Source organism: Dermacentor andersoni, chromosome 6 (genome assembly GCF_023375885.2).
Source record: "Dermacentor andersoni chromosome 6, qqDerAnde1_hic_scaffold, whole genome shotgun sequence".
NCBI lineage: Eukaryota > Metazoa > Arthropoda > Arachnida > Ixodida > Ixodidae > Dermacentor > Dermacentor andersoni.
In genome coordinates, this window is record NC_092819.1 from 29,643,789 (window position 1) to 29,656,011 (window position 12,223).

General features: G+C 48.1%; 1 protein-coding gene across 2 annotated transcripts in view; it reads left to right on the top strand.

Annotated features, from left to right (window-relative positions):
• The first annotated feature begins 718 nt into the window (after positions 1–718).
• The window catches only part of LOC126521458 (potassium voltage-gated channel protein Shaw-like), a 138,167-nt gene continuing 126,662 nt past the window's right edge, over positions 719–12,223 (top strand). For both annotated transcript variants that reach the window (XM_055066027.2, XM_050170161.3), the window contains exon 1: positions 719–1,376. The gene's annotated coding sequence lies outside the window, so the exon portion shown is untranslated. The remainder of the gene's footprint in view (positions 1,377–12,223) is intronic.

Genomic DNA, 12,223 nt, shown 5'->3' on the forward strand with positions numbered 1-12,223 from the left:
ATATTAGTATTATGTTGGCGTTGCTAGAAGTCTCTGGTATAATTGACGTCACGAGGTATTGCGTGTGAAGTGTCCCAAGCTTTTTTCTACGAGGCTACACACAGTTGTACAATGTTCTACAAAAGGTCATTCTGTAACGAAATAGCCTCTCGAGGCTGGTAGGCACGAAGAAAGGAAGGCGGGCGAGATTTAAGGAGAACGCGTGCACGAACGAATGAATTATTTTCAGAAACGCCTCTCAGACTCTGCTGCAGCCGGTGGTGAGGCAATTAAGCTTCCTCGATTTCCGTCGCCTGACGCTTCCCACTTCCCACCTACGTTCGTCGGTTCGAAGTCGGAAAGCACGGGAGAGGATGCGGGAAAGTCAGGGAAAGGGATTTGGCTTGCTGAGGGCCACACGACGAGGGTGTGTTAACCCCCTTCCCCACCCCTTGCTCTAGCGTGTTGTTCCTCGTGGCACGTCGCCGTCGTCGCCAACGCTAGTGGGCCGAGGGGGTGGACGGACCTTTCCCTCCCTCCACTGGCCAGCCTCTCTGTGCGGTAGGCATGGAGGGAAGGAAATCAGATCAATTTAACTGCGCCGCTCCCTACCAGAGGGCGCCCCCTCGCCAGCGCGCCCCGCTAGGCACCGCAGTGAGGACAGCCGCAGGAAAGGCTGGCCGCGCCGGGCCGCTTCGCCTTTTCGCGCCTCCCGAAAAAAAAGGAGAAGTGGGGGAGGAGGAGGTGGCTGTCCCAGGCCCCGATTGCTCCCAACGTCGTGGACGCCACGCGACTTTGGCCAGGTCAGCCAGAGCGTGCGATACGAAATGTAGCCGCGACAAGCGCCGGTAAAAAAAGAGGAAAGCCCCCCTTCACTCGCAGCGGAAAGAAAGACAGAAGCTGGAGCGTTCCCTCGGCGAGGATTGTTCGACCTCGGGGCCCGTCGTGCCGCGGCGGCGGCGGCGTTGCCGCGGACGTACGGCGCGAGAGAACAGCGGCGAAGCAACGGAACGACGACCACTACCGCCGGCGTAGTAGTGGCCCAGTTCTGGGAGTCGCGCGGCCCGTGCGCCCTCGGAGTGATACACGTATCGTTGTTTCTGCCCTTTCTTCTTCAGTTTTTTTCGGCCAAGTTATACTCGGTGCGTCGCGTTGTTTCTCGTCCTCTGTGGTGCGTGCCCCTACTGCTTTCGGGCGGGTGTTCGGGGGGCGGCGAGCTATGAAGGCCGTTATCCCGAGGTTCGGCGACTCGTCGACGCGGACAACTAGACTTCGGCCCCGGAGACGACGTGACGTCGCTAGCGCCGACGACGCCGTTGCTGCTGCTGCTGCTGCTGCTGGCTGCCACCACTGTGTGTCCCGAGTGGCAACGCTGCAGCGCCAGTGATGACCTGCAGGTGAGTCACCCGCCCCCGCGTCCCATTGATTTCGCGAGCAGCTTTGCCCGAGCTTCGCAGAATAACGACTTCGCTCGCGAAAAATCCCCTCGTGATATTACGCTCTGTCTGCTGAAAGCAACGAAAAGAAACGAAACTTTTTAAACAAACACTGTACGAGTTTCTGTGGCAGAACTGATATGAGTTTCGACTCCTTACAGAATATACGCACGGGCGTGCTGGTAATCCATACTGAACTAAACAGTACGAATACAGCAGTGTAGAACAACAGAACAATATGAGTATAAGCGTTTCGTAATGCCTCGTCTCCCTCGTCTCCCTCGTCTTCTGTTTTCTATGTACTATTCTGCTGTTCCTTACGTCACACGGTGCTTGACAATGTCACTTTACTGGGCGAACGACATAGCTTCGTAGCAATTAAATGAAGGATAAGTTTTAGCAAGGCCTTAAGGGCTAGCAAGGGCGTTTATGTAGACAAGTCCTTGTTAGCACGATGTCGTGGATAACATTAAACATTAGAATTTCGATCATTGGAACCTTGAGCTAACGCGAACGCCGAGAGGACCATTAGAGGACAAACCACAACCTTACTGTGTTTCCATTAAATTAGAAAAAACTTTTCTTCAGTGACTAAATTAAATATGTCACAATTGGCCAACTTGAGAAGTTGCCTTACACTGACTTTTTGTTGCTCCTTCGGTCCGTCAAGTGTTAGCTCTGATATGGCACGGATAAGCGTGGGATGTGAAGCGAAGTATGATCGTACTTTGAGTGAGTGGACCATTTGTCCTACCAATGGCATACGAATCTGGCACGTGAACTTTTCTAAGAAATCCCAACTCGAAGTCAGCCATATTCTCCAGTGCCTTGGGAAGCGGTTAATGCAAAACTAGGTGTGGCTGGTCGACATTATTAGGAGCAGCTATCTCTCTCTACAAAAAGCTTCTTAAAGGAAGTAGTTCTTTCTCTACGACACCTAATGCTATTTGAAAGAGTACATTTTAGAGGCCGTCTTTCGAACGAGTATTAGGCGCCATTGGCACTGGTAATGTCCCCTTAACGGAGTCAAAAATAACTTAAATAGTGATGGGAATCACAGGGGCCACGTGGCTTTCAAAAAACGTGCTTGAAGAGAAGGGAAGAAGAAACCGACAAACATTTAAAATATACATAGAATAACTAATCAATTATAATTGTACAAGTCACTCGAGGTGTAATATAAATTTCGTTGCGGTAAACACCAGTAAACTCAGCCTATCACCACGTTCGGCAGTTTTGAGTGCGCGTAAGTGCATTATCGTGTACTAAGCACTGTAAATGAAACATCTTGAAACGCCGACAATGAACCATTTGGAAACGGCACAACGTCACGCTTGTATTTCTTCCATCTGCAAACGCAATGCGGTACAATGTATTGGAATCGACGTCGTGCTTTCTGGATACAACTTCATGAAAACGTCCTATACTGCGCGCGTCGGAAGGGCTTTAGTTTGATAACCTTGCTGACTGAGACGAAGTGATTGTACTATCACCTAACTTCTTACCCTAACGTTACCATCAGGGTTACGTTAGGGCAGGAACTATTGGCTTAAGTTAAGCCTTAGTCTGTCATGAATGTTGACAATATTGTGCAGGAGGTAGGACATCGCCATAGACACATTCGATTAAATCTAAAGGCGAGGTGTCAAGGGACACAGAGAAGAACGTACATGAATTTCAAACGAAAGGAAGTGCAGGTCTGAGCTTAAGAAGCTTTGCTTTCAATTGCAGCAAACGACAACGCATCAGTGAAACCTTGATTGAGTTGCTGAAGAAAGCGTAGTATTTAGTGCCCAATTTATTGGGCCGTTCGCTTGTTCATTAACGAAGTTAGATATTTCTGAAGAAGTCTGAGAAAGCTAGTTTCGAAGAATACGTTTCCGTCACGCATGAAAGCACGTATAAGCATGAAGCGAGGACTTAGCAGAACAGGGACGTAAAGCACACACAAACTCAGTTGTCATAAAAGGCAGCTTAAAGCACATGCATGAGCTTTATAAGAATGCACGCGATTTATGTTCTGACGGTGCCAGAAGTCCAGCGTTTACGTTGTTGTTAGCATTCGACAAACTTTGTAAGATGTTCGGAACTACCGAACATTTCTTCGGTAAAAAATAGTGTATCGGAGCAAAGTCATTATTGAAGTGCAGATGCTGTGAACCCAGATATTTTACCTTGTCGAAAAAAAAAAAAGAAAATCAGCTATGCCGCGATTGTTCTGCATAGCGGACAAAGATGACATAAAGACGAAAAGCTATCTTCAGTCTGTGACGTGCTCGCTGAAGTCAGACAAATGCATAAGAAACAGAAGTTAGGTACCATGGTGCGTAATACGGGTATTTTAAGATTCTCATAATTTTGAAAATGTCTAAACGACTGTATAACGTGTAACGACTTTGTAACGGGGCAGTAAAGGTTGCTTTTTCTTAAGTGGTGTAAAACAGGGAAAGCAAGTTACTCCATAACTCGCTATTCCGCAGTCATCAACTATAGGGGCAGGATACTATAAGTTACCAGAAAAAACGATAAAGAACAATTTTCTCTGTCCTTTATTGGACAAAGAGAGAAAGAAAGGCGCAGAAAAATGAAGTAAGTAAATAAAACGGTAACTGATACGTAGCTGCCCGTCTCAGCTTAAAAGCGGGCACCACAGCGTGCGGAAGGTCTGAACATACTAAACAGCGACGCTACATAAAAAGCTGCCTTCTGGCCATTTTATACGGTCATCACAGACGACGTTTTAACCAGTGCTCCGCACATTTAGTTCTAAAACACACAGGATACATACATACATACATACATACATACATACATACATACATACATACATACATACATACATACATACATACATACATACATACATACATACATACATACATACATACATGCGCACTTTTTCATTTAGACGTGCTTGATGACGATGATGATAAATATGGCGCATTGTGGCGCAAGGGCTAAATATCGCCAAATAATTCCAGGCCTCCAGTGGTAATGAGTCGGCAACGTACCAATTAATTCCATAAAGTAGTTGTGACGTGGTTGTAGAGCAGCCTAAAAGGTAGCCGCAGTAAAGGGCGCAAAACGTAAACGTAATAAGGTTATGTCAATGACTAATGAAATGAACTAGGAACATGAGAGATACATTGCGAAGAGATGATATAATTCACTGAAATGACTCAGTGATAAATGTTCGTAAGAAGCACTATTGCCTTAACAGAACCTATGAACGGATGGGTTTGGAGGCACGTGCTAGACAAAACGGTGCTACCACAGCAGCACCCTCTGGTGAGAGTACTATACAGGCGAGCTCGTAAACACACACGCGCGCGCACACACACACACACACACACACACACACACACACACACACACACACACACACACACACACACACACACACACACACACACACACACACACACACACACACACACACACACACACACACACACACACACACACACACACACACACACGCACACACACACACACACACGTGAGTATAAAAACACGAGAATTCTTCCGTACGAAGTCCTACGCCGTCGGTTTCTCGTCAAGCAAGGAAGCACCGGTGCGAGCGCGTGACACCGCGTGCGTCACGGTCACAAAGGCGTCGGCGGCGTCGCGCCGTTTTCTGGAGCTGGCGTGTTTACGGACGTTCGTTCTCCCGCACACCCGCCGTCCCATGCTTTCCTCTGGGGCGAAGCGACGGGCTCCGTTTGGTAGCGGGCCGTTTCTATGGCGCCTGTGAGCCAGAACGAAAAAGGAAGGAATAAAGAACACAAAAAAAATAGGGAGGGGTGGTGCGCTGGTGCGTGCGGCGCTCTCCGCTGCCGAGCTCATTTCCCCCGACTTTGCCTTCGCCGCCGGGCGCGCCCGGCACTCTACAGATAGCGGCCCTGTCTTTCCATTCTTATTAAATTCGAGTAAAGAATAGCAGCTCTCTTTTTCGTAGCGGGCTCCGTCTCTTTCGATCTTTTTCTTTTCTTTCTTTATCTATAGTCAAGACCAGAGTAAGACCTCTTCTTCTCTGTTGTTGCCATATTTTTTTGTCTTATTTTTCTTTGCGTCCTGCCGCAGATGCCCCGAATCGCGCATGCGTGCCCTGGAACGAAGTAAGCGGGATGCTCTTTGATAGCGCCAAGGATGTCTGCTTGCGCCTTCTATTAAGTTTCACAGCAAGAACGTAGATTGCATTAGGTCACTTGCTTTTACGAGAGATCCGACTTGCGTCAGGAAGGCTGTGATTCAGAGGCCCGACTTTTGGGTGTTCCATTATGTATTTGTTGCGCCACACACCGGAACTCATGGACGAAGCGATACTGGCGCTAATCTGATGTCTGAAATATTGTACCGTGATTACTGCTTAATCGGTATTTTCTGTTTGTTTGTTTGTTTCTTTCTTTCTTTCTTTTGATAGCCGCGAATCCTCATTATATACAGAGGCTATCGCGATCCATTCGATTAACAAAGAAAGGGAAATGTTTGCACAACGGCCTCACACAGCCACTTCATTCATCTGACTTTTGAGTGCGACAAGGTATCATAGGTATAAGGCACGGCATCTGCAAAGGAAACGCTCAATTCTATAGTTTCCACGAGGGTTATTGGTGTCATGCAGACAATTCAGGATCAGCCTTTGGCACAACATGCCCATGCGTGATACACTTTTTACAAGCGGATTTGGCTTCTTCACCTGACAGGAGGGTTTAGGGCGGAGTATACGGTTAAATAATTGGAACTTGGTTCACCATGTAATGCCTACGGTAGATGGCCGGAGGTCTGTTAGTTGCACGATTGTGGCCAAGAGTAGTGTAGAGAAGCGCAGTCGAAGGCGGCAGATAGTTACGTGGTATCATGAACTTATAAAATTTGCAGGCATAGCATGGGGTTAGCTGGGGCAAGACAGGAATAATTGGAGATCGCTGGGATACAGCGGGTAACTGGAGATCGCCTTCGTCCTGCAGTGAAATTAAATAGGCTGACGATGATGAAGGCGATGAAGGTGACGGTTAACTAGGAACGTGATGCTCATGTTCATAATTTGACACGCAGTGTTGGCTGCTATATATCTTGTGGCACACCATTCGAACGAACTGGTCAGTTGCGCGAGCTCGGGCTAGCCGGTATGAGCGCGTTGAAGGGGAAGTCGCACCATCTGCTCGATCCATGGTTAGGTCTCTCATGATCGCAGGAATAAAGCCCTTGTAGCCCTGTGCCTTGTATCCTACATAGCCCGTATGGATAGCAACAGCAACAGTCACGTGACCACATGTCCCGTGGTCTATAGAGTGATACATGATATAACTATGATCGAAAGCGAGGGAGGTGATCTGGAACCGAACCGCCTTCCTTTGGCATCGATACACTGAGCGAAGAAAATGGCAGAAACAGAGAGCGATTAAGGGAAGAGTTGATTGAGCACACATTTGCGCTAGAAAAGCGACACGCAGCCAAAGGCTCTCGCGCAGGGAAGTTTATCCAAAACACGCAAGAGTGCTAGACAAATGGGTGACAGGATTATTCTTGCTTTAGCTGAACTGGACTGGAAAACTTTATCATGGTCCTCCAGGACGCGCTTAGCTGAACGTCCATGGCCATTTAGGAATACAGAACGTATTTTCCAGACTGTCTCCCAAACAGTCTACAGGATTCGAGAACATATAAGACCACCATAATTGCGAATAGTGTAATGCATATAGGTTTCGCTCATAATAAACTTACTGTGCGTGCTTACAGACAAGACGAAAGTTCGCAGGAAGATGGAGGCTAGAAATTATCAACAGCGATCGAATGCAAAATGCCGCGGTGAACGTTGTTAAACAAGGACACTTGTATTGATCAACAAACAAAACCAATAGATCCTGGGCCAAGACAAGGCCCCCTTGTCAGAGCATGGCTACAGCGACATTCCTTGTTCAACCACTGCTGATCACTACGTCTTATTAGAGTTGTCGGACGCTCCCACCGCTGCCAACCAGATATTGGAGTCGTCGGACGACCTCGCCGCTGCCACCATTTGAAGGAGTTGAAGGTCGTAGAGAGGAACTCGGTGAACAGGATTTATTTACATTATTTACATCTTAGACAAGACATACGTCGACATTCTAGCGTGACTCCCATATGGAGCCCGCAAGACTAACATACAGCAAACAGCTTACGAGCACACAGCTCACGAGTACATTTCTAGCATGACAACGAGCACACAGCTCCCGACGACGAGCACACTCTCGCAGCCGACAACCGCTGCTTATAAGCACTTGTTCCTCCCTTGATTCCAAGCGAACGGAAACGTTCGTCCAGTCATCGTTCGACGTCACTGAAGATGACCCGCCCTTTTGGAGGAGGCGGGCTCACATACTCGTGTTGCACACACACACAGGTGTAAAGGTCCGTAGCCGACGTCAGAGGGGCTTCGTAGAACTCTGCTCCGTCAAGGGTGGCGCTGGCGGGTAGCACATTCCTGAGCTGACCCCGCGCCACGTGGCTGCCGGTTATCCGCAGTTCTCTGAAGTGCGCCCTGTCTGGTTGGATTGGAACACGTGCAGCGGGCTGAAATAGCTGGCACGTTGCCACCCCGTACGGCCATTCCTAACAGTCTGCCGAGTACTTATTAATTGTCTGTTTCCTATAAAGTGTCTCCGGACTACTCACAGGCGATAGAAAAAGGAAACAACATGGAGGCGAGGAGGTCTGTACAGACACAGGGTGACTACAAGTCGTCCGTACACCGTATATTGCTCAAGACTTGCTCGTCATTTTTTTTTTTTTTTAAGCTCGACTTCGTTTTCGTCCCCGAAATTCCGAGACGCGGCGCTGTCATGTCGCACCGCCGAGTGCGCACAATCGTTTCGGGCTACTCGCACGCGCGATCGACAGGAGCACTCTCTCAACGAGCTCCATGTCCCGAGCACCAACCTTTATGTCATATAAGCGCCGGCGATAAAGCGCTGCGTCGCCGGTCCCGAGAGGTGTCTGTCTTCAGTCCCGCACACGCCCGTGCCTGTATACTCCCCGAAGCGTGTCTTCGGCAGGAAAGAAAAAGAACATGAGCGTGCGCGACGGAGAAACAACGGCAACGTACAGTGTATAGGCGACTGCCGTCGGCGGCGTCCTTGCATCGACGCGACGACGCTGTTTTTTTTTCTGTGGTTCTTTTCTTTTTTTCCCTTCAGTGTTAGTGATCGAGGGAAGGTGGAGAAGTGGGCGAGAGGCTGAATGGGGAAAGGGAGGGGGGGGGGTCGGCTGTACGTGACATTTCGCATCGATCGCCGCACATGGGCACCGAATTTCTGCGCTCCTATAGTGTATCGAACGGCGCGCGAACGCGCTGCAGCGGTGGCCTCCAAGCGACCTATGGGAGCGCGTGCTGACGCATCGAGGCCTACTGCATGATTCCGATGCCCCGGTTTGGGCAATAATAAACTCTGACTCGGAGTGAATCGGGTAAGGCTATACCCTAAAAGAAAGGTGGTAGTCAAACCAGATTGGAAGGGGTCACTGTTATCACAGCTATGTCACTTTTCACAATGAAATTAATTTTAGGAATGTAGACTGGGTGCATTAGGCTTTTCGGTAAGTTTTTTTTTATTATAGGCATACTATATTCATTTTGTCTGTAAGACATGTATAAATCGTTTTGTAGATAAAACTTGGTAAAAAGTTTGAATGCGGGCTCTCTATGGAAGGGCTAAAGACGATAAAGTTACGAGAGATGTAACCGTAGAAGAATATATGGGGGCGAAAAGAACGATAAGGTAACGTTATAAATATTGTAGCACAACTAGAGAGGCCTCTGAAGTCACAATCGTCTTTAAAGAGCTTTCCGTGAGTTCAGTATTACGAGGCAAGACGTCGCAAGGGAAACAAGTGTTTGCGTCCGTCACGCGTTTAAAAGCGCTGCACGGTCGAGACGTGGTGCATAGTTACCACTAATCGTCATCGCCACCGCCTCTTCTAAACGCTAGTTGTAGTGACTTGGTCGTGTAATTTATACCTTAGCGACGGATCAAGGAGCATGCTCACCTACTGAAGAAAAAAAATCAATAAACCAAAAGGTACCAGACGGGATAGACTGCGTTTGCCTGTCACACTGCCGCCCTAAACAAATTTTTCACGGGCTCGCCCAAGCAAAGTGGGGACTCAAATGGTTCCGCAACTTGGCTGCGGCTACAGTGTCAGTATATATAAGCGCGCAGAAGCGCTACTTTCGCGCTCGTCAGTGCAAAGCTGCGGTGCAAATTGCGCCATTAGGGAGAAACATTCGCTTTGCGGCGCTGTACGGCTCCACGCTGCAGTAGTAGTGCTGCCTGTGTTCACTTGGCTACTCAAGCTAAACTCCGGCCTGCGTTTGTGTAAAAAAAAAAAAAAAAAAAAAGGAACGTTTTATCTCTTTTTCGTTATCGTGCATTCGTTCTTACACTGCTTATGGCAAGCAGAAAATATAATTCGCTAGTTTGGTTGTGTCGTTCTAAACAATGCTTTTCTGAAAAAGAAAACATTAAACTATAGGGTTTTACGTGCCAAAACCACGATGTGATTATCAGGCACGCCGTAGTAGCGGACTCTGGAAATTTGGACCACATGGGGTTGTTTAACGGACACCCAAATCTAAGTACGTGGGTGTTTTCGCATTTCGCCTCCACCGAAATGTGGCCGGGATTCGTTCCCGCGACCTCGTGCTTAGACGCCCAACACCACAGCCACTAAGCAGCCGCGGCGGGTAACGCTTTTCTGAACGTGGTATTTGGCTGATAGTTCAGGTTATTCAGGCAAAATAATCTCTGAGGAGGAAGGGAGAGGAAGAAGGAGAGACGAATGATAAGGAAAGGCAAGGAGGCTAACCAAGGTCGTGCTCGGTTGGCTACCCTTCAATGGGGGAAGGGAAAAGGGAGAAATACAGATGAGAAAAAGGAAAGGTTAGGAAAACGGATAGAAATGAAAACAGGAGGAAATAGGCTGTAGAAGTTTTAGGTAGTGTAAAGGGCAGTGATCAGAAATTAATGTGGTCTAGAGCAACTCTAAATTTGGACAGAGAAAGAACCAAATAAGTCAAGAGGAAAAAGGCCTACCTATATGCAGTCGGCGTGGAAGCAGATGAACTTAGGCTGATGCTAGAAAACAAATCTAAAACGGGAAGACGAACATAACATAAAAGTAATGAATGAAACCTTAACTAGATTGATTTCAGAAGCTGTAGTTGAAGTTGAACGTAAGGCACCAAGACATGAAGTAGGCGAGAGAGAGTGAAAACAAAGAGGAGAAAGGTAGGGAGGTCAACCAGTCAAGCGTCCGGTTTTCTACCCTGCAACGGGGGTAAGAGAAAAGGGGATGGAAAGAGGAAAATAATGAAAGAAAGGAGAGAACGAGCACTGCACGCACGCAGCAGGACACACAACGGGACACAGAGTTGTGTTACGACCGGTCATTCAGGCCGGTATTCCTCGAACACTGCAGTAACGCCCGAATAACTTTCTGCACCATCGAAGGGTGTGGCCAGGGTCCAAGAATTCTTGTTTCAAAATATGTTCTGCTTTAGTCCAGTCGGCTTAGTGTGATCTGCAAAGATCTGCGCTGGACGTCCTATTGAGGTCAAGCGCACAACAGGTGTTCAATCGTTTCTTCAGAACCACGGGTATCGCACGTTGGAGTATCAGACATTCCAAGACGCAGAGAATGGGCATTCGTAAACGCCCCGCAAAGCCATAGGCGGTAGAGCAGTGTTGCATCCCCGCGGGAAAGGCTAGTTGCCACTTAGAGCCGTAACAGAGTGTCCAGGGTAGGTAGGCGGCCGTTAGATCTGCTCGTGAATCTACAGAAAGCTTGTGTCTGTGCAAGCAAGCAAACGAAGTTTTTTAGCAGCGTCTGTCCTTGCTAGTGGAATCTAAATTGTATGAGTTCCTCCGTGGGCGGACGGGGCAGGCTTGTCAGCGAGTTCGTTACCGACAATGCTACAATGACCCGGAAGTTACTGAAAGATGACATCGTGCCCTTTTTCCTGAGCGTCGTGGCTAGTCTCTCTTATTTCAGATTTCTTCCGCTCATATGTACCATGGTCTAGAGCAGATCTGACGCTCTAAAGAGCGATTTTGCAGTCAGAAACACGACCCATTTCTCTGCTTCTTGGTCAATGACATAGTTCATAGTTGCAAGAAGGGCCTCAAGTTCCGTCGACGTAGATGTCGTTATGTGCGACACCTTGAATTTTTTTGTGACCCGTTTTCCTGGAATGACAAATGCTGAGGTTGTGGGCGAGGTCGAACCGTCTGTGTAAATATGCATGTGATTTCCGTAGGTTTCATGCATTGAGAACAGTGTCATCTGCTTCAATGTCACTGACGAATGATTGGCTTTCTTAGTAATTCTTGGAATGTACAGGTATACTCAAGGCTGTTGAAGACGCCAAAGGGGAGATGAAGGTCTCGCGGGTGGTGTATAAGCCCATAGTACGCTTTTGTGGTGAGTTGATCAGTCGCGACAACATAGCTAGGGGTCGCTGTGCCGGCAGGGAACCAAAGTAATGGTCGGGGAGCCTTGAAAGATGGCGAATGTGTGCTCTGAGCGAGTCCACTGCTACGTGAGTTGGAGGCAGATGATCTCTGGCGATGGCAGTTGAGACACATAGAGGTAAATTAAGACACGTACGTAAAGCTTGACCCCGTGTGCTCTCCAGTGCGTGAATGTTGCTCTTGTATGTGTCTGATAAAACTGGCAGACTGTATATGCAAGTGTTACAAAAACAGGGATCTGTATAGGTGCAACATGGAATGCACAGGTGCACCCCAAGTTTTCCCGCAGAGGAATTT